Source organism: Chiloscyllium plagiosum, unplaced genomic scaffold (assembly GCF_037043375.1).
Source record: "Chiloscyllium plagiosum isolate Xiang-an unplaced genomic scaffold, Cpla_swu_hap1 HiC_scaffold_4, whole genome shotgun sequence".
Taxonomy (NCBI): domain Eukaryota; kingdom Metazoa; phylum Chordata; class Chondrichthyes; order Orectolobiformes; family Hemiscylliidae; genus Chiloscyllium; species Chiloscyllium plagiosum.
Genome location: NW_028270142.1, coordinates 31,938,631 through 31,957,586, shown reverse-complemented (window position 1 = coordinate 31,957,586; position 18,956 = coordinate 31,938,631). Strand labels below are relative to the sequence as shown.

Here is an 18,956-nt window from a genome sequence, read left to right as displayed (position 1 = left end):
TGGAAAAGCACAGCAGATCAGGCAGGCTCCGAGAAGCAGGAGAATTAATGTTTTGCGTATGAAGGGCTTATGCCTAAAACGTCGATTCTCTTGCTCCTTGGATACTGCCTGACCTGCTGTGCTTTTCCAGCACCACACTCTCAACTCTGATCTCCAGTATCTGCAGTCCCTTTCACCTAAACCAGGCTAGCAGCTTTGAAAATTTACAAACCTTATACTTTGAATACCAAGTAGCTGAAGTGACTCGAGCAGTCTAATTGCTTTGAAGATCTCAGCAAGTCTGGCAGCATCTGTGGAGAGAAATCAGAGTTAATGTTTCGAGTCACGTGAATCTTCCTCAGCTCTGACCTGAAACATTAACTCTGATTTCTCTCCATAGATGCTGCAAAACCTGCTAACCTGTTCCAGCAAATTTTGCAGCAACATTTGCAGTCCTTTTTTTTTCTTTGAAGATCTGCCTGATCAGCTGTGCCAATTCATGTATGTACCATGGTGATGACTTGAACATTAGACAAACTGGGGTCCTCAAATCCTCCATTCACGATTTTATTTTGCAAATGCTGAATGGATTTCCAGATTGCCTTGTCATTTGCTAAGAAACTTCAACAGTTTAAAAGCCTGTAGTGGTCGCTTTATTTCTCTCAATAATCAACTTCAGAAAACTGTGATCTTTTAAAAAGGATAAATGAACAACCAATGGATAGGAAATGTTGTGGTGGAGGTGGTGAGCCATAGCAGTGTGTTGATGGACACAAATGTTGGGCATCAATGATGGAATATTGAAAAAGGGAAGTGGTAAATTCGATTTGAGAAGATTCAAGAGTCCATGAAGTACTTCAAGTAGTGGTGCTTGCAGTGGATAATGGTGAGGAATCTATAAGCCAACAACTTCTGATTTTCTGGCAAGTTAACCCAAATGGACTTAAAATCAGGGTCTGTAAACCTAAACTATCCCAATCAGCACTCAGTGCAAAGTCAGAAAAAAATTATCATCCTAGATGACAACATGTATTGTATGAAGGAAATAGAAAGAAGGAAAAACTAATTTCAATTATTCAACTCCTTTCACAACCTTATCGACTGCATCCAGTGAAATATTAATGAGGTGCAGTTACTATTGAGTAGGCAGATGAAACTTTAGTTTCTGTCGTACTAGAAAGGAAGCACTTGACAGTGCAGCACTGCTCTTTTAGCATCAGCCTACATTGCACATTTTAGTATCTTAAATTGAGCTTAAATTCAAGACCTTATGTCCATAAGAGAGTGAACTGGCGGCAAGCTGAGCAGAAAGAATGCAAAAGATGAGAAAAATATTCACTAAGGTCACACCAGGGGAGATGCATTTAAATACAAGGAGATACTGACCTCTTTTCTGTAAACCAAAACAAGTTACAAGAATTTTAAAGAGATGTTCACAATTCTGGGAAAATATTTGATAAATTAGGTAAAGCTATTTCTGCTGCTCAAGGACTCCATATTTATCAGATATAAATTTAACAGCACCAGCAAGAAACTAAGAGAGCCATGAGAAGGAAATTCTTTAGGACTTGTTCTGAGAGCACAGGATGCCCTGACAGAAAATGGTGGAAGACTTTCAAGAGACATGGATAGATATTTGAAAAACAAATGCAAGTGTGTGGGATTTAAACTTTATGTTCCTGGATGCTGATTAAATTGTGTTTGTGTAATCAGCTTGTTTGGCCAATCCTGAATGATTCCTCAATTTCATTCAGTTAAGCATTGCTAAAGTGATGCCAACATTCTGGCGTGAACATAGTGCAACTGTCATGAATTCAAACACCTCTCAGTCCCTGTCTCCCACTGATCCAGACTACGTGCAGCCTCAGTGTCCTAGCTGTTTGATTTGTACTTTTTGTTTCAACTCATAATCCCTCTAGCTCAAAAAGCACCTACTCTGCGTAGAACAGACTGCGGGTCATCTCCTATCCGAATCCTAATCATTAATTCCAGATTCAGCTATTCCAATTCTCTTCTGATCAGCCTTGCATCCTCCAACGTCCATAACCTTCACCTTGTTCTCCTATCCCTATCGTGACTCATCCCATTCTGTTACTCCCAAGATAGCACCATTCGTTCCTGGATCCCATTACCTCAAATTTAAAATTTTCATCCTTATGTAAAGGACCCTCCATTGCATTTCCACTCCATATCCCACAAACTTCTTCTCAACCTGCAACATAGAAAACTCTGCATAGCTCTATGGTTGGCCTCATACCACTGGTGGCTGTGACTTCATTTGTCAAGACCCAAAACTCTGTGATTTCATTGCTAAAATTCATTATCATGCTCTCCTCCTTTTTCTACACTCCTTGAAATGTAATTCTTTAGACAATCTTTTAGTCACCCCTCCAAGTATTAGTGTCATTTTCTGTCTGATTACACTCAAGATTCTGCTAACTTTATGATGCCAAAGGTGCTATATCAAAATAAGTTGCTTTTATTTAACTTATTTTTCTAATTAACCTTTTCACAGATGTTGTTACACTCCACTAGAGCAGGTGGGAATTGAACCCAGGCCTCTGGGGCCAGGGATAGGGATGGTAGCACCAAGGCACAAGGGGGCCCCTTCAAAACAAACATGCTGTTGTGGGCTCAATTTGAGAACCTATGGAATATAAATCCAATGTAATGTCAACATGCTCTGCAAAAGTTTTTGAAAGAAAACATGAATGACTTGGTAGACCTACCTGATCTTGACTTAAATGTCAAATTAGTATTTTCTCTCTCTTCCTCACTCACTGTCTATGTAGACAGTGGACTGAAAACACTTGCGTGGAACATCCTCCGAAATAAGATGGTTACCATTTCAGGAGGGAAAAAGTAAGGATTGCAGATGCTGGAGATCAGAGCTTAAAATTGTGTTGCTGGAAAGGAGCAGCAGGTCAGGCAGCATCCAAGGAGAAGGAGAAGGAGAATCGATGTTTCGGGCATAAGCCCTTCTTCAGGAATGAGGAGGGTGTGCCAAGCAGGCTAAGATAAAAGGTAGGGAGAAGGGAATTGGGGGAGGGGCATTGGGAATGCGATAGGTGAAAGGAGGTTAAGGTGAGGGTGATAGGCCGGAGAGGGGGTGGGGGGGCGGAGAGGTCGGGAAGAAGATTGCAGGTCAAGAAGGCGGTGCTGAGTCTGAGGGCTGGAACTGAGAAAAGGTGGGGGGAGGGGAAATGAGGAAGTTGGAGAAATCCGCATTCATCTCCATCTCCGCCCCCACCCCCTCTCCGGCCTATCACCCTCACCTTAACCTCCTTCCACCTATCGTATTCCCAAAACCCCTCCCCAAGTCCCTCCTCCCTATCTTTTATCTTAGCCTGCTTGGCACACTCTCCTCATTCCTGAAGAAGGGCTTATGCCCGAAACGTCGATTCTCCTTCTCCTTGGATGCTGCCTGACCTGCTGCGCTTTTCCAGCAACACATTTTTTTTTTTATAGATATTTTTATTAGAAATTTAACATTTTTACAAGTTTACAAAAATAAACAAAACTCTCAGATATAAACATTGATATACAATTAGCTCAAATATACAATAGCCAAAATTTGACAAAAAAAAAACCCAAACAACAAAAAAAAACCCGAAAAAAAAAAAACAACAAAAAAGAACAAACAGACAAAACTCAACTATCTACTAATCTAAACTACAACTAACCAGGGTGTATATTTAAGTCTCTTACATGCTCGGGATGTGTTAACATCAGATATGATAAAACCCGTATTCGTGCGGGATTCCTCCCCCGAGGGGCCGCGGACCAGCCAGGTCCGTAGTCTCAATTAAATAAAAGCCCTTGTTAGGATAGCCGAAATATCTGTATTTATGTAATTCAAAAAGGGCTGCCATATTTTATAAAATAATTCGGTCTTTCGGTGCACCATGTTTGTAAGGAAGTCAAGGGGAATACATTCCATAATTAGTCTGTGCCAATTTGAAAGTCCAGGGGGGCCCTCCGCCACCCAGTTCATCAAAATATTTTTCCTTGCACAGAAAGAAAGAATAGAAAATAGTCTCTTCCCGTACGTGTCCAGGGAGGGAAAGTTCGAAAAGCCCGATAGGAGAGATACGGGGTCCACTTTTATTTCCGTTCCTAAAATTTCTGTCAGGGTACTTGCTACTTTAGTCCAATATCCACGGATCTTATGACAGGTCCATAAGCAATGTACAAGAGTGCCCACCTCTATTTTGCATTTAGGACACATTGGAGATGCTCCTGCCTTAAATTTTGCCAATCGAACCGGTGCTATATGGGCCCTATGAAGTATCTTCAGCTGGATAGCCTGGGTTCTGTTACAAATAGTAATTCTTCTAGCATTTTCCCAGATATCATTCCACGTTTCCGTGGAGATTTCTAGTCCCAGATCCTGATCCCATGTTTTAAGCAGATTATCCATATCTCCCGATACTTCATCATGTAGCAAATGATAAATATTACTGACGGAAGATACCCGCACTGGTCGTAGGACACTACATTCTCTATCGGATTTATAAAAACTATCTAATAACGTAGTCTTCTTCTGTATAAAATCTCGAATTTGGAAGTATCGAAAGAGGTCTCCATTGGGTAATCCGAATTTCTGACGCAGCTGTCCGAAAGACATCAGGACCCCATCTTTAAATAAATCCCCGAGACATGAGATACCCCTGGCTCTCCAGAGTTTAAAAGTGGCATCTGTTAACCCCGGTTGGAATCCCCATGCTCCCACTATCGGTGCATAGGGGGATGTTTTATGTGAATTACCCTCATTTTGCCGCATTATATTCCAAGCCTTGATTGTATTCAGTATTATAGGGTTTTTACAGTGATCTGTAATGATTTTCCTCTTGTCTGAGAATAAAAGGTTAATAAGTGGGTATTTTACTTGAGAAGCCTCGATGTCCAACCAGATTGATTGTGGATCAGACAAGACCCAATCAGCTATATAACTTAATAGGGAACTTAATTGATATTTCCTAAAATCTGGGAAGTCCAATCCACCCCTTGCCTGTGGAAGCTGTAGCTTCTTCAGCTTAATGAGGGGCCGCCTATGGTTCCAGATAAAGGAACTCAGCCAGCCGTATAATTTACATAAAGCTGTCCTCGGCAGCATCACCGGAAGCATTCTCATAGGATATAGGAGACGGGGCAGGATATTCATTTTGATTAATGCTATTCTACCCAGCCAGGAAATTGGCAGGTCTCCCCATCGCTGGAGGTCCTGCCTTATCCTTTCCAATAAATTCACAAAATTAGCCTTATACAACTGACCAAATACTGGAGTAATAAAAATGCCTAAATATAAGAAACCCTCCAGGGACCAGCGAAAGGGAAAAAGGGAACCGTCCGCTAAGCGGGGTATCACAGCAAGGCCACCCATTGGCATAGCCTCCGATTTTGAAAAATTAATTTTATAGCCTGAGAATGCACTAAATGTATTAATAACTTGAATTAAGCGGGGTATGGACATCAAAGGGTTACTGAGGAATAGAAGAACATCATCTGCATAAAGGGTAATTTTATGTTTACCTGTACCAATCCTTGGGGCCACTATATTAGGATCAGCTCGTATAGCTTCTGCTAGTGGTTCAATTATTAGCGTGAATAACAATGGTGAGAGGGGACATCCCTGACGGCAGCCCCTACCCACACTGAAGCTATCCGAGCCTAATCCATTGGTAACCACAACTGCTTTGGGATCACTATACAATGTTGAGATCCATTTGGTAAACACCTGTCCAACACCAAACCTCTCCAACGTGTAAAACAAATATGACCATTCGACCCTATCAAATGCCTTTTCCGCATCTAATGAAACCACTACTCCTGGTATCTTTCCCTGATGACAAGCTTGAATCATATTCAGAGCCCTTCTAACATTATTGGATGATCTACGGCCCTTAATAAACCCCGTCTGATCCTCCTTTATAATATGTGGCAGTATCCTTTCTAATCTCAGTGCTAATGTTTTAGAGAGGATTTTAAAATCTACATTTAGCAAGGATATTGGTCTGTATGATGTACAATCTTCTGGGTCCTTTCCTTTTTTGAGGATAAGAGAGATATTTGCCTCTTTCAGCGAAGGCGGGAGACAGCCCTGACTATATGCATAGTTATACATGTCCATAAGTGGACCAACCAGTATTTCTGTAAATTCTTTATAGAATTCAGCTTGAAAGCCATCTGGGCCCGGCGTCTTACCATTTTGAAGGTGCCTAATTGCATCAACTATTTCTTGGGGTGTAAGAGGAGCATTTAGGACCGATACTTGTTCCGGAGTTAGGTCTGGAAAAGTCAAATTTTTAAAAAATGACTGCATCCTCTTCGCCCTATCTTCACAATCCTGTGATTTATATAACTCAGAATAGAATTTTCTAAAGGTCGCATTAATCTTTTTATGATCATGAGTCAAAATACCCGTACTTTCCTTGATAGACATAATAGTCTGAGGGGCCTTTTTTTTCTTTGCAAGAAATGCTAAGTATCTACCCGGTTTGTCGCCATATTCATATAATCTTTGCTTTGCAAATAATATTTCCCTCTTAGCCGTTTGAGTAAGTGTAGTATTTAGAGCTGTCCTAAGAGCTGTAATCCTTTGCAATTTAATAATAGAGGGTCTATCAATGTATGCTGTTTCAGCCGCTTTTAAGCGGGTTTCAAGCAAACGCTGTTGTTCTCCTTTTAATTTCTTCTGGGTCGCTGAGTAGGAGATGATCAAGCCTCGCGTGTAAGCTTTGATGGTCTCCCACATCATTGACGGGTTGCTAGCTGTACCTGAATTAATTTCTAAAAAAAGTTTTAAATTCTTGAGAGAAGTACTTTACAAATTTACTATCTTTCATTAAGAAGGGGTCCATACGCCAATGCCGAGGGGATGTCCCACTGTTCTTCGCCTTAGTTTCCATATATACAGCAGCGTGGTCAGAAATTGCTATATTACCTATTTTACAGGATGATATGGAATTTAAAAAAATTGAGGGGGCAAAAAACATATCAATTCTGGTATGACATTTATGTGGATTAGAGTAGAAAGAAAAATCTCTACCCTGTGGATGAAGACATCTCCATACATCTACTAATCCTAATTCTTTGTTCAGATCCATCAATTGTCTAGATCTGGGAGATACTCCTGCAGTACTCTTGGGAATCCTGTCTATTTCCGGATCCATAATACAATTAAAGTCTCCCCCTATAATTATATGACGGGCATCAAAAGCCATCAATTTTGAGAAGGCTTCCGTTATAAATTTAAAGGGGTGTGCCGGGGGGCAGTACAAATTTAAAATCCCATATTCCTCTCCATTTATGAGGGCTTTAATCAAGATATATCGTCCAGATTCGTCTTTTATCTGCTTTAGGATTTTGAAAGGGAAATTCTTCCGAACAAGAATAACAACTCCCCTGCTTTTTGAGCTAAAAGAAGAAAAAAAGGCCTGATCAAATCCGCCCTGTCGTAATTTCAAGTGTTCTTTATCTGACAGATGCGTCTCCTGTAGGAGAGCTATATCAACTCTTTCCTTCTTAAGATTTGATAATATTTTCTTCCTTTTAAGTGGCGAATTACTCCCTTTGACATTCCAGGTGCACCACTTAACCGATTGATCAACCATAATCCTCTGGGCCAATCCGAGACCCCTCGGGAGGGGGAACCCCATCCAGAACATCCCGGGCATGGAACATGTAAGATTTACAAAAATAAACCCTCTTTAATACACCCACAACAATACAGTAAAAAACTGTTTCTAAATAAAAAAAATATAAAACGTATCTAAGTGGAGACTTTCCCCCTTGTTCCCAGGGGGCATCACTTCCTCTCCAAAAATCCCTCATATCCTCTCCCAACCAATGCCCCACCCTTGACCCAGGCACTCCTCAATAAAGTGAGGAAAATTCAAATATAATACAAAGCTAGAGTTAACAGTGAGCACCCCACCCCCACCCCTACCAACACCTGGGTATATTTGGTAATGTTAATACCACATATAAACATATAACTATAAAATTACCAGTTCAACAAATAATAATTAAATATGATAATACAAAATAACGAAGGGAAAAACAACCCCGCTCCTAAAGACAGAGGTAAAATCGAATAAGGTAACCACCTCCCCCCACCCACATTAACCAAATCCCCCAGCTTATATATACATATATATACATACACATACATATACATATATATATATATATATATATATACATACATACACACACACACATATACATACACCCCTCATATATACATAAAATAATAACAGAAAACAACTCCAAGGGGGGGGGGGGAGAAAATCAAATCCCTCTCCCCACCCCCCATAATAATATTAAGCAATAAGGTAAGAAAAGAAAAAAAAGGGGAGGGGATATAAACCAAAACGGGGGGGGAAGGCAGACCAACATCCATTATGTCCTACAGTTTATCTAAGAGAGTCCAAGAATTCCTTAGCCTTTTCTGGTGATCCAAAGTTATATACAGATCCTTCATGGTTAAAGCGTAACATCGCTGGGTAGCGTAAGGAGTACTGTACATTTAAGTCCCTTAAACGCTTCTTCGCCTCGTCGAATGCCTTCCTCTTTCGAACCAGAGCCGGGGAAAAGTCCTGAAATAGCATGATCTTGGATCCTTTGTAGATCATAGCTTGGGGGTCTTTTCCGAGATTTCTAGAGGCTTCTAGGAGTATCTGCCTCTCCCTGTAGCTCTGCAGCCGGAACAGGACCGGGCGTGGGCGCTGGTTCGAGCCGGGCCCGCGTATTGCTACCCGGTAGGCCCATTCCACCCTTACCTGGCCTGATCCAGCTTGCAGATTTAAAAGTTGTGGCAGCCACTGCTCCAGGAATGCTGTAAGCTGGCCTTCCTCTTCCTGCTCGGGAAGGCCCAGCAAACGAATATTTTTTCGACGACCTCGATTATCGAGGTCGTCAATATGATTTTCCAAGGTCCGGACTCGCTGCTCGAGAGTCCGGACCTGATCCACGGCCGATTGAGTGGTTGTCTCCGAGGTCGCGGCCTTTAGCTCCGCCCCTCCGACTCGGCGTTGAATTTCATCAATTTCACGGTCGTGCTTCTTCAGCGCGGCCGAGAGCGACTCCCAACGATTCCTGGATTCGACGATGAAGGCATCAATCTTCGAGTCAAGCTTGGAAAGCATTTCTGTAAGGCTTGCTACTGTAGGTAAGTCCCCCGGGGCGGCTGTGGACGCCTCTGCTGCAGCTGGAGAGTGTGGGGGAGGGGTTCCTGCTTGCTGAGAGCTGCGGGCTCCCTTCCCTTTAGTCATTTTAACTTAGGATAAAGTTGCTTAAATATAATATTACACCACTAATTCAGTTACTAAACTATTATAAATGATTTATAAATGATTTGGTGAGCTTGGTAGGGGGTAGGTGACCCACTGTGCCCAAGTCTTGGGAGGAGCACTATAGACTCAGTCTTACTGGGTCGCCGCCATCTTGGATCCCCCCAGCAACACATTTTTAAGCTCTGATTACCATTTCAGTCTGGCTCCAGTTTAGACGCAACCACAGGTCATGAAACATTCTCAGACTCATAACAGCAGGATAAGTTTTGTCTCCAGTTTCTACAATACCTGATTGAAAGCAGCATATCTGAGTTTAATTAGGGTGACTCTAATGATGTGTATTATGTGATCACTTAATTATTGAAGATATAGTGGTCCGGTTTATAATCTGTTGGTGAAGAAGAAAAGGACTTGGTTTTTTGTTGCCTCCTAGAATAAAAGATTTTGTGATATAGAACATTTATGAATTTATTTTATGATAAAATTTTGTTATATTTGTTCTTGTGTGACATTGTAAAGTGGTACTTATTGCCCTAAAGATATCAAAAGTCAATCACATTCAAACAGTCAACCAAAGTGTGGGATTGGAATTGTATGTAGCACCACTGTAGGTATTTATGCCAGTTAGTGAACAGCTTTGATACAACAATCTGGCACCTTTGCTGCTCAGTTTTCTGGTGCACACCCTTAAAATTAATTTTCTTGCATCAATGGAGAACCTATGAACACCAACCTTTCATACTACAACATTGTGGCTACTGCACTCATCCTAATCTATTAATTTTCTCAGTCTAAAGGGCAGCACTGTAAATTTTGAATACACAGCAACCGTAACGCAAGCATTACTACGTGCCCTTGCAGTTGAAGAAAGAAATGCATGTACACTTCTGACAGAGTAGCGATGGTCCAGTGGTATCATCGCTAGACTATTAATCCAGAAACTCAGCTAATGTTCTGACAAACCAGATTCAAATCCCACCATGGTAGAAGGTGGAATTTGAATTCAATAAAAAACAATCTGGATTAACAATCAACTGTTGATCATTTTCAATTCTCAGAAAAACCCATTTGGCTCACTAATGACTCAATAAAATTTGCCATCTTCTTCTAGTCGGGCCTACATGTACTGCCAGAATCTCAAATGCCCTCTGAATCAATCGCTACAAAGTCTCAACAAATAAATGAAACTTGATGGACTACCTGGCATCAACCTGGGCACTGGAAAAGACAAGGGTAGAAACAGTCCTGTTGACCCTGCAAACCCTCCTTACTAACATCTGGATGCTAGCGCCAAAACTGCGAGTGATTCCTGAAGAAGGGCTTATGCCCGAAACGTCGATTCTCCTGTTCCTTGGATGCTGCCTGACCTACTGCGTTTTTCCAGCAACACATTTTCAGCCCAAAACTGTGAATGCTGTCTCACAGACTAGTCAAGCAACAGCCTGATATAGTCATGCTCTCAGAATCATACCTGACTCCACTAGCACCATCCCTAGATATGTCCTGTCACACCATCAGGACAGACTCAACAGAGGTGGTGACACAAAGGTATATAGTCAGGAAGGAGTTGCCCTGAGAGTCCTCAATACTGACTTTGGATCCCATGAAGTTTTATGGCTTCAGGTTAGACATCGGCAAGGAAATGTCCTGATTACCACATACTGACCTCCCTTGGCTTATGAATCAGTACACCTCCAAGTTGAACAACACTTTAACGAAGCACTGAGGGTGGCAAGGGTGCAAAATGTACTCTCTGTGAGAGATTTCAATGTCCATCGCCAAGAGGCTCAGCAGCAGCATGATGTATTGGGTTGGTGAGGCTCTAAAGGTCACAGCTGGGTCTGTAGTAGGTGGTGAGGGAACTAACAAGAGAGAAAAACATACTTGACCTCATCCTTACCAATCTGCCAGCTGCAGATGCATCTGTCTATGACAGTATCGGTAAGAGTAAAGTGTGGAGATGAAGTCCTGCCTTCACACTCAGAGTAAATTCCATCGTGTTTTGTGGCGCTATCACCATGCCAAATAGAGAGCCTTTGGACATATCCAGCAACTGGGCATTCATGAAGCACTGTGGGCCATCAACAACAGAATTATACTCCAGCACAATTTGAACCTCATGGCCTGGCATATCCCCCATTCAGCCATGACTATCGAGCCAGGGGATCAATACTGATTCAATGGGAAATGCAGAGGGCCATGCTAGGAGCAGCAACAGGCATACGTTGCTAGAAACAGCAACAGGCAAATGACGTGTCAACCTGAAATTTCCCAAACATGACTAATTATGTGCCAAACAGCATCAGCAACAAGTGACACACAGAGCTAAGTGATACCACAGCAAATGGATCAGATCCATGCTCTGATGTCTAACCACATCAGTTGTGAATGGCGTTGGAAAATTAAACAAAGCACTAGAGGTGACTCCACAAGTACCTACATCCTCAATGATGGAACAGCCCAACATATCAGTGCAAAAGATAAGGGTGAAACATTTGCAGCAATGCTCAGCCAGAAGTGCCACCTCCAGTGGTCCCCAGCATTACAGATACTAGTATCCAGGCAATTTGATTCACTTTACACAATATGAAACTGTTCAAATCACTGGATAGAGCCAAGCCCAAAGGCACTGACAACACTATGGTAATAGTACTGAAGACCTATACTCCAGAACTTGCTGTTCCATAGCCAAGCTCTTCTAATTTTTTTTATTTCAAAAATATACTTTATTAATAAAATAATTTGATGGTCTGTACAGTTGGTCATGCCATACATATGTAAACATGTACATACAGAGATCAGAATTTATCATTTTTATACAGGTCTGTACATTTTTTTGATCATATGCCCATATAATTAGCTGAGGCATCAGCGGAGCCCAAATGACTGCATGGGCCCCCTGTTCTTCGTTAGGCAGGCAGATGTTACACAGTGGTCTTTCCCCACCGCGCCTTGGCGGCAGCTGCCCCAAGCTTCAGCGCGTCCCTCATCACGTTGTCCTGGACCTTTGACTGTGCCAGTCTGCAGCACTCAGTAGGGGTCAACTCCTTCAGCTGGAAGATCAGCAGGTTTCGGACCACCCAGAGAGCGTCCTTCACCGAGTTGATGATCCTCCAGGCACAGTTGATGTTCGTCTTGGTGTGCGTCCCGGGGAACAGGCCGTAGAGCACGGAGTCCCACGTCACGGAGCTGCTCGGGACGAACCTCGACAAACACCACTGCATTCCTCTCCAGACTTCCTCTGCATAGGTACATTCCAGAAGGAGGTGTGTGACAGTCTCGTCCCCCCCCAGCCGCTTCGAGGGCAGCGTGCGGTGCGGCTGAGAGTCCGGGCGTGCATAAAGGATCTCACAGGCAGAGCCCTTCTCACCACCAGCCAAGCCATGTCTTGGTGCTTGTTGGAAAGTTCTGGCGATGAGGCATTCTGCCAAATGGCTTTGACAGTCTGCTCAGGGAACCGCTCGATAGGATCCGCCCTCTCCTTTTCCCGAAGGGTCTCAAGAACACTACGTGCTGACCACTTCCTGATGGACTTGTGGTCAAAGGTGTTTTTCTTCATAAATTTCTCCACGAAGGACAGGTGATACGGAACAGTCCAACTACTCGGAGCGTTCCGCGGCAGCGAGGCCAGGCCCATCCTTCGCAATACCGGGGACAGGTAGAACCTCAGTACGTAGTGATACTTGGTGTTTGTGTATCGGGGATCCACGCACAGCTTGATGCAGCCACACACAAAGATGGCCATCAGGGTGAGGGTGGCATTGGGTGTATTTTTTCCCCCGTTGCCCAGATCTTTGTACAGCAAGTCCCTTCGGACCCGGTCCATCTTTGACCTCCATATGAACTGGAAGATAGCCCGGGTGACTGCAGCGGCACAGGTTCTGGGAATAGGCCAGACCTGTGCCACGTATAACAGCAATGACAGTGCCTCACACCTGATGACCAGGTTTTTTCCCGCAATGGAGAGCGACCGTAGCTTCCATCTGCCCAGTTTCTGCCTCACTTTGCTGATACGTTCCTCCCAAAACTTGGCGCACGCCCCAGCCCCTCCGAACCAAATACCCAGCACCTTCAGGTGGTCGGTCCTGACGGTGAAGGGGATCGAGGATTGGTCGGCCCAGTTCCCGAAGAGCATGGCCTCGCTCTTGCCTCGGTTTACCTTGGCCCCCGAGGCCCGTTCGAACTGGTCACAAATGCACATGGGTCTGCGCACGGACAGCGGATCCGAGCAGAAAACGGCGACGTCATCCATGTACAGGGAGGCCTTAACCTGCAGGCCCCCGCTGCCAGGAATAGTCACCCCTCTCAGGCTCGCATCCTTCCTGATGGACTCGGCAAATGGCTCTATGCAGCACACAAACAAGGCAGGAGAGAGGGGGCAGCCCTGCCTGACTCCAGATCTGACTGGGAAGCGATCTGATTCCCACCTGTTGATTGAGACTGCACTGACAATGTTGGTGTAGAGCAGTCTGATCCAATTGCAGATTCCCTCCCCAAAGCCCATTTTGGAGAGAACATCTCTCATATACGTGTGAGATATCCTGTCAAAGGCTTTCTCCTGGTCCAGGCTGATCAGGCAGGTGTCCAACCCTCTGTCCTGCACGTAGGTGATCGTATCCCTGAGGAGTGCGAGACTCTCAGCGATCTTCCTGCCCGGCACAGCACAGGTTTGGTCAGGGTGAATCACCGACCCTAGAGCAGACCTGACCCGGTTGGTGATTACCTTTGACAGAATTTTGTAATCCGCATTCAACAGTGAGATTGGTCTCCAATTTTTGAGTTCCTCCCTCTCCCTCTTCTAATACAATTACAACACTAAAAATGTGGAAAATTGCCCTGGTAGTATCATCAGTGCTATCATGCAGTACATGTTCAGCAATAAACTGTTCACTGACACTCATTTTGGGTTCAGCCAGGGCCAGTGACCTCATTATAGCCTTGGTTCAAACATGGATAAAAGAGCTGAATTTCAGAGGTAAAGTGACAGTGACAGCCCATGTGGGCCACATTCGATAGTGTGTGGCATCCAAGGAGCCCTAATAAAACTGAAATCAATGTGTATCAGGCAACCTCTCAGCTGGCTAGAGTAATACCTGGCACAAAGGAAGATGGTTGTGGTTGTTGTAGGTCAGTCATCTCAGCTCCAGGAATCTCTGCAGGAGTTCCTCAGGGTAATGTCTAGGTGCAACCATCTTCAGCTGCTTCATCAATGAAACTGAACTAGACTTGCCACATAAATACAGTGATTACTAGAGCAGGTCAGAGGTTAGGCATACTGTACAACATAAGTGACCTTCTGACTCCCCAAAGTCTGTCCATCAGGCACAAGTCAAAAGTGTGATAGAATACTCCCCACTTATCTGGATGGTTGCAGCTCCAACAACACTCAAGCTTAACACCATTCAGAACAAAGCAGTCCACTTGATTAGTCCTACATCTACAAGGATCCACTCCATCCACTACCAAAGCTCAGTTGCAGCAGTGTGTGCTATCGACAAATTGCACTTCAGAAGTTCACCAAAGATCCTTAGACAGCACTTTCCAAACCCACAATCACTTCCATCTAAAAGGACAAGGATGGCAGATATGTGTAAACACCACGATCTACAAGTTTCCCTCTAAGCCACTCACCATCCTCACCATTCACTATCACAGTGTCAAAATCCTGGAATTCCCTAAGGGCACTCAAGGGACTCAATCTACTGTAGGTGAACTTCAGCAATTCAAGGAAGCAGCTCTCCATTACGTATTCAAGGGCAACTAGGCATGGACAATAAATGCTGGCCAGTAATGCCTACATGCCATGAGTGAATAAAAATAAAAGGTTGCACTGGACACCATCTTGGTGAAGATGTTAGCGTGCATACACAATGTACATGTATAAGAGATATGTAAAGGAAGCAGATCATGTAGTTGAACAGCATTTCATAGTGATTTGATGCCAAAGCTATCACTTGAACTCAGAGCTCCACCTAAGACCTTCTCTTAATCACACATGGACAAACACATTTTGCAATAAGGAGGAGTCCTCCTACGTGTGATGCTCTTACAGAAATCAGCATCAATTTAGACTGAAGAAGCATTTAGTGATTTCTCGAGTTCTTTAACGTTTCAAAGGTCTACGGGGAGAGGATGTGACAGGCTCAGAAACATTTAAGCTGCGAGAGAAGGGTTGAAGTATGGGTAAAACGTTGTAGCAAGAAAACTGTTAACAGGAAGCCAAATCGGACCAGGATATTTAGGGGGCAATTGTCTAACTGAAGCTCAGCAAAAAGCAGTGCAGCAGATATCGGTATTTTGGTATTGGCATCCTTATTAAAGCCTGTCAGCTGTAGTTGATGCAATGCAACTTCAGAAGAGGCTGAGGAGTGTATAGTCAATGGCTCACAGTTTGACCGAAGGATCTCCTGGGCCAATTACATCTGTCTCTGCACCTTCTTGGCCAAGAGCTCTATGTATCATTGGAAAATCTTAGAACCAAGGTGTAAATCTTGTGTTCCTCCCAAGTCAGAATCAATTCTAAAAATGATTTCCAGCACTGGATCCTGCCACAGTTCATGCCTACTTTATGAATTGGCTAACTTTACATAGTATAACTTATAACTGTTGGGAAATTCTCACAATTTTGTATCTCTTGCTGAGGCTTGCAGCCACACAACAGTACCATTAGCTCTGGCTGCACAGTGCAATCATGTTAATTAGCAGGCAGCGCAAGGTTAGTAGTTTGCCTGTATCAGAAGTATCTGGCACTATTTAGTCCTGTATATCAATATCCTAGCCAATGTTTGCAGCTACTGAACTTAACCTCACACATTTATTTATTTATTGAATGGTTAATAGCAGATTTTAACTTAGTCCTATGCTCAGCGATTGCTCCATGTGGCAAATATGGTGCTTGAACTGGCTCACTGACAAGAGTTGTATCATACAATCCTGGAGATAAAATGTATAAGTTCAAAGAAGTAAAAGGAGAGCAAGGCATTAAACAGCAGGAGCTTTGTTACGGAGGTATTCACTCTACAGGCAAAAAGGTTAGATTAAATTGTTTCTTGTACAAAATGGCTGATGGTGTCATCATTATGTCATGTCAGTAGACTCATAAATTGTCAATCTACCATACTTACAGAAATATACAAATTCCTCCTCCTTTTGCATCAGAGGTTCCTACAATGAAACATTCTCAATATTTACAATCTCATGTTTGACAGTCTGTAGATAAGACATACTGGAGGACAGTGATGCTTGTGTGGCTGTCTGTGCACCTCAGGCATCTGTTTATTTTTTCATTGGCTTTAATTTTGCGTATTTCAGGTGTACTAGGAACAGCCTTTGTTGTCTTTTCCTGAAACAACTGAACGTTTGGACGTTCACACAACAGTACTATGGTACTGAAAACAACAAATGCTGGAGATTACAGCAGGTCAGACAGCATCCATGAGGAGAGAGCATCTCCCTCAGTTGTTTTAGTTACTGTTTTGTCCTTGGGTGTACCAGGTGTCTATTTGGCCAGTTGTTTGTAGATCTTCAACTAATGTTGTCTCTGTCACATTTGTTCTGGTTGCCAAGAGTTGATCGGGATGCCTTCTCCACACTACATCATCTCTTCATTTGTACGGTGTAGGAAACTGGTCCAGTCTTTGCTACAATGACAGTTGATACCCACTTCCCACTAGAGATGTAATTCTTTCCCAACATTTCTTGATGTTTTTGGAAAATATGATGTTCTCTCATTGGAAAATCTTTTTTCTGTTGTTTACTGTCAACAATGTATTTTAATACAGATTCTTTCAGCAAATAAAATGTCACAGCTAAATGACACTTCACCGTGAGCAACACCAGAGAACTTTGAGTTGTCAAGTGAGTTGTATTCCGCTATGTTAACAAAAATTGGTTTAGTCTTTTGGATAGTGATCCTTGTTATCAAATTACTGTAAAGTAATGTTTCATTGTCTGAACAAATCTTTCTGCCAAACCATTTGTGGCTGAGTGATAAGGATCTGATCAGATATGATGAATTCCATTCTACTTTCAATTGTCTGTAAACTCCTGTGAAATAAACTGGGGACCATCATCATAACAGGGTGTTCTGGATAACCAAATCTGGCAACAATCTCCCCCAATCTTTCAATAGTTTTCTCTAAACATGTTAACTTCATGATGCTAACAGGTCAGGTCATTTAGTATGTGCGTCAACCACTATTCGGTCTCCAAAGGTCTAGTGTATTCAATATGGATTCTCTGCCATGGTCTTTCTGCCCATTCCTATGGGTGCAATGGCGCTTACTGAGGTTGCAAACTCTTGCCCAAGCTACACTTATTCCTGCCTTCTCCTCTATTTCAGAGGCACAACATTAATTAAGGGGGTTGTTCCTGATTCTGTCATGAAGTACCATATCCATCATTTTTAATAGTAGTGGATCATTTCTAATGTACCTCACAACTTGTTTTGCTGTTACAGGAGTGTTCTCAACTGGTTCAAAGTTGAGTATTTCAACATGAGGGCTATTTGTTGTTGATTTATTTGGCAAAGATAATCCAGACAGCCCATTAGCATTCTCATATAAGTTTGATTGCCAATATTTAATTGTATAAGTGTGAGCTGATAGCAAGCCTGCCTCTGCAAATAGATAACTATAGGAATAAGGTGTCTGTGAAAGAGACCCAAATATTATGGTTAATGAGCTGTAGTCAGCTAAAAGCATAAATTTCTAAACGCACAGGTATTGGTGGAATTGTCTAATGCCAAAATGATTCCTCAAGCTTCTTCCTTTATCTGTGTATAGTTTATTTCTGCTTTGTTTAATGATCTTGACATAAAAGCACCCGATGTGGCCTCCTATACATTGGGGAGACAGGCCGCCTACTTGCGGAACGTTTCAGAGAACACCTCTGGGACACCCGCACCAACCAACCCAACCGCCCCGTGGCTGAACACTTTAACTCCCCCTCCCACTCCGCCAAGGACATGCAGGTCCTTGGCCTCCTCCATCGCCAGACCATGGCAACACGACGCCTGGAGGAAGAGCGACTCATCTTCCGCCTAGGAACCCTCCAGCCACAGGGGATGAATGCGGATTTCTCCAGCTTCCTCATTTCTCCTCCCCCCACCTTTTCTCAGTCCCAGCCCTCAGACTCAGCACTGCCTTCCTGACCTGCAATCTTCTTCCGACCTCTCCGCCCCCACCCCCTCTCCGGCCTATCACCCTCACCTTAACCTCCTTCCACCTATCGCATTCCCAACGCCCCTCCCCCAAGTCCCTTCTCCCTACCTTTTATCTTAGCCTGCTTGGCACACCCTCGTCATTCCTGAAGAAGGGCTTATGCCCGAAACGTCAATTCTCCTTCTCCTTGGATGCTGCCTGACCTGCTGCGCTTTTCCAGCAACACATTTTTAAGCACAAAAGCTTTTAACTTGTCTTCACTATTTGGTAACGTGAGAAATGAAAAGGGGTCAGGACTTCTGACCTCTGCCTTGTGTAAAACATCTTTTATATTGAGCTGTCCATTTCCAATTCTTGGTTTGGCGTAAGGTAGGCATTAGCTTGAGAATGATTGCAAGATTAAGGACAAACCTACTATAGTAACCTAGTGAGCTCAAAAATGACAGCAGTTGATTTACATTTTTAAGTTCTGGTGAAGTTATGGCTTTTTTTTTGTAAATATATTTATTAGCAAATTTTT

At 43.1% G+C, this 18,956-nt stretch overlaps 1 protein-coding gene and 1 pseudogene across 6 annotated transcripts in view; both read right to left on the bottom strand.

Moving 5' to 3' along the window:
- The window catches only part of sugct (succinyl-CoA:glutarate-CoA transferase), a 475,105-nt gene that overhangs the window by 279,790 nt on the left and 176,359 nt on the right, over nt 1-18,956 (bottom strand). The window lies entirely within an intron of this gene.
- Nucleotides 1-18,956, bottom strand: part of LOC148150104 (uncharacterized) — a 28,268-nt pseudogene that overhangs the window by 332 nt on the left and 8,980 nt on the right.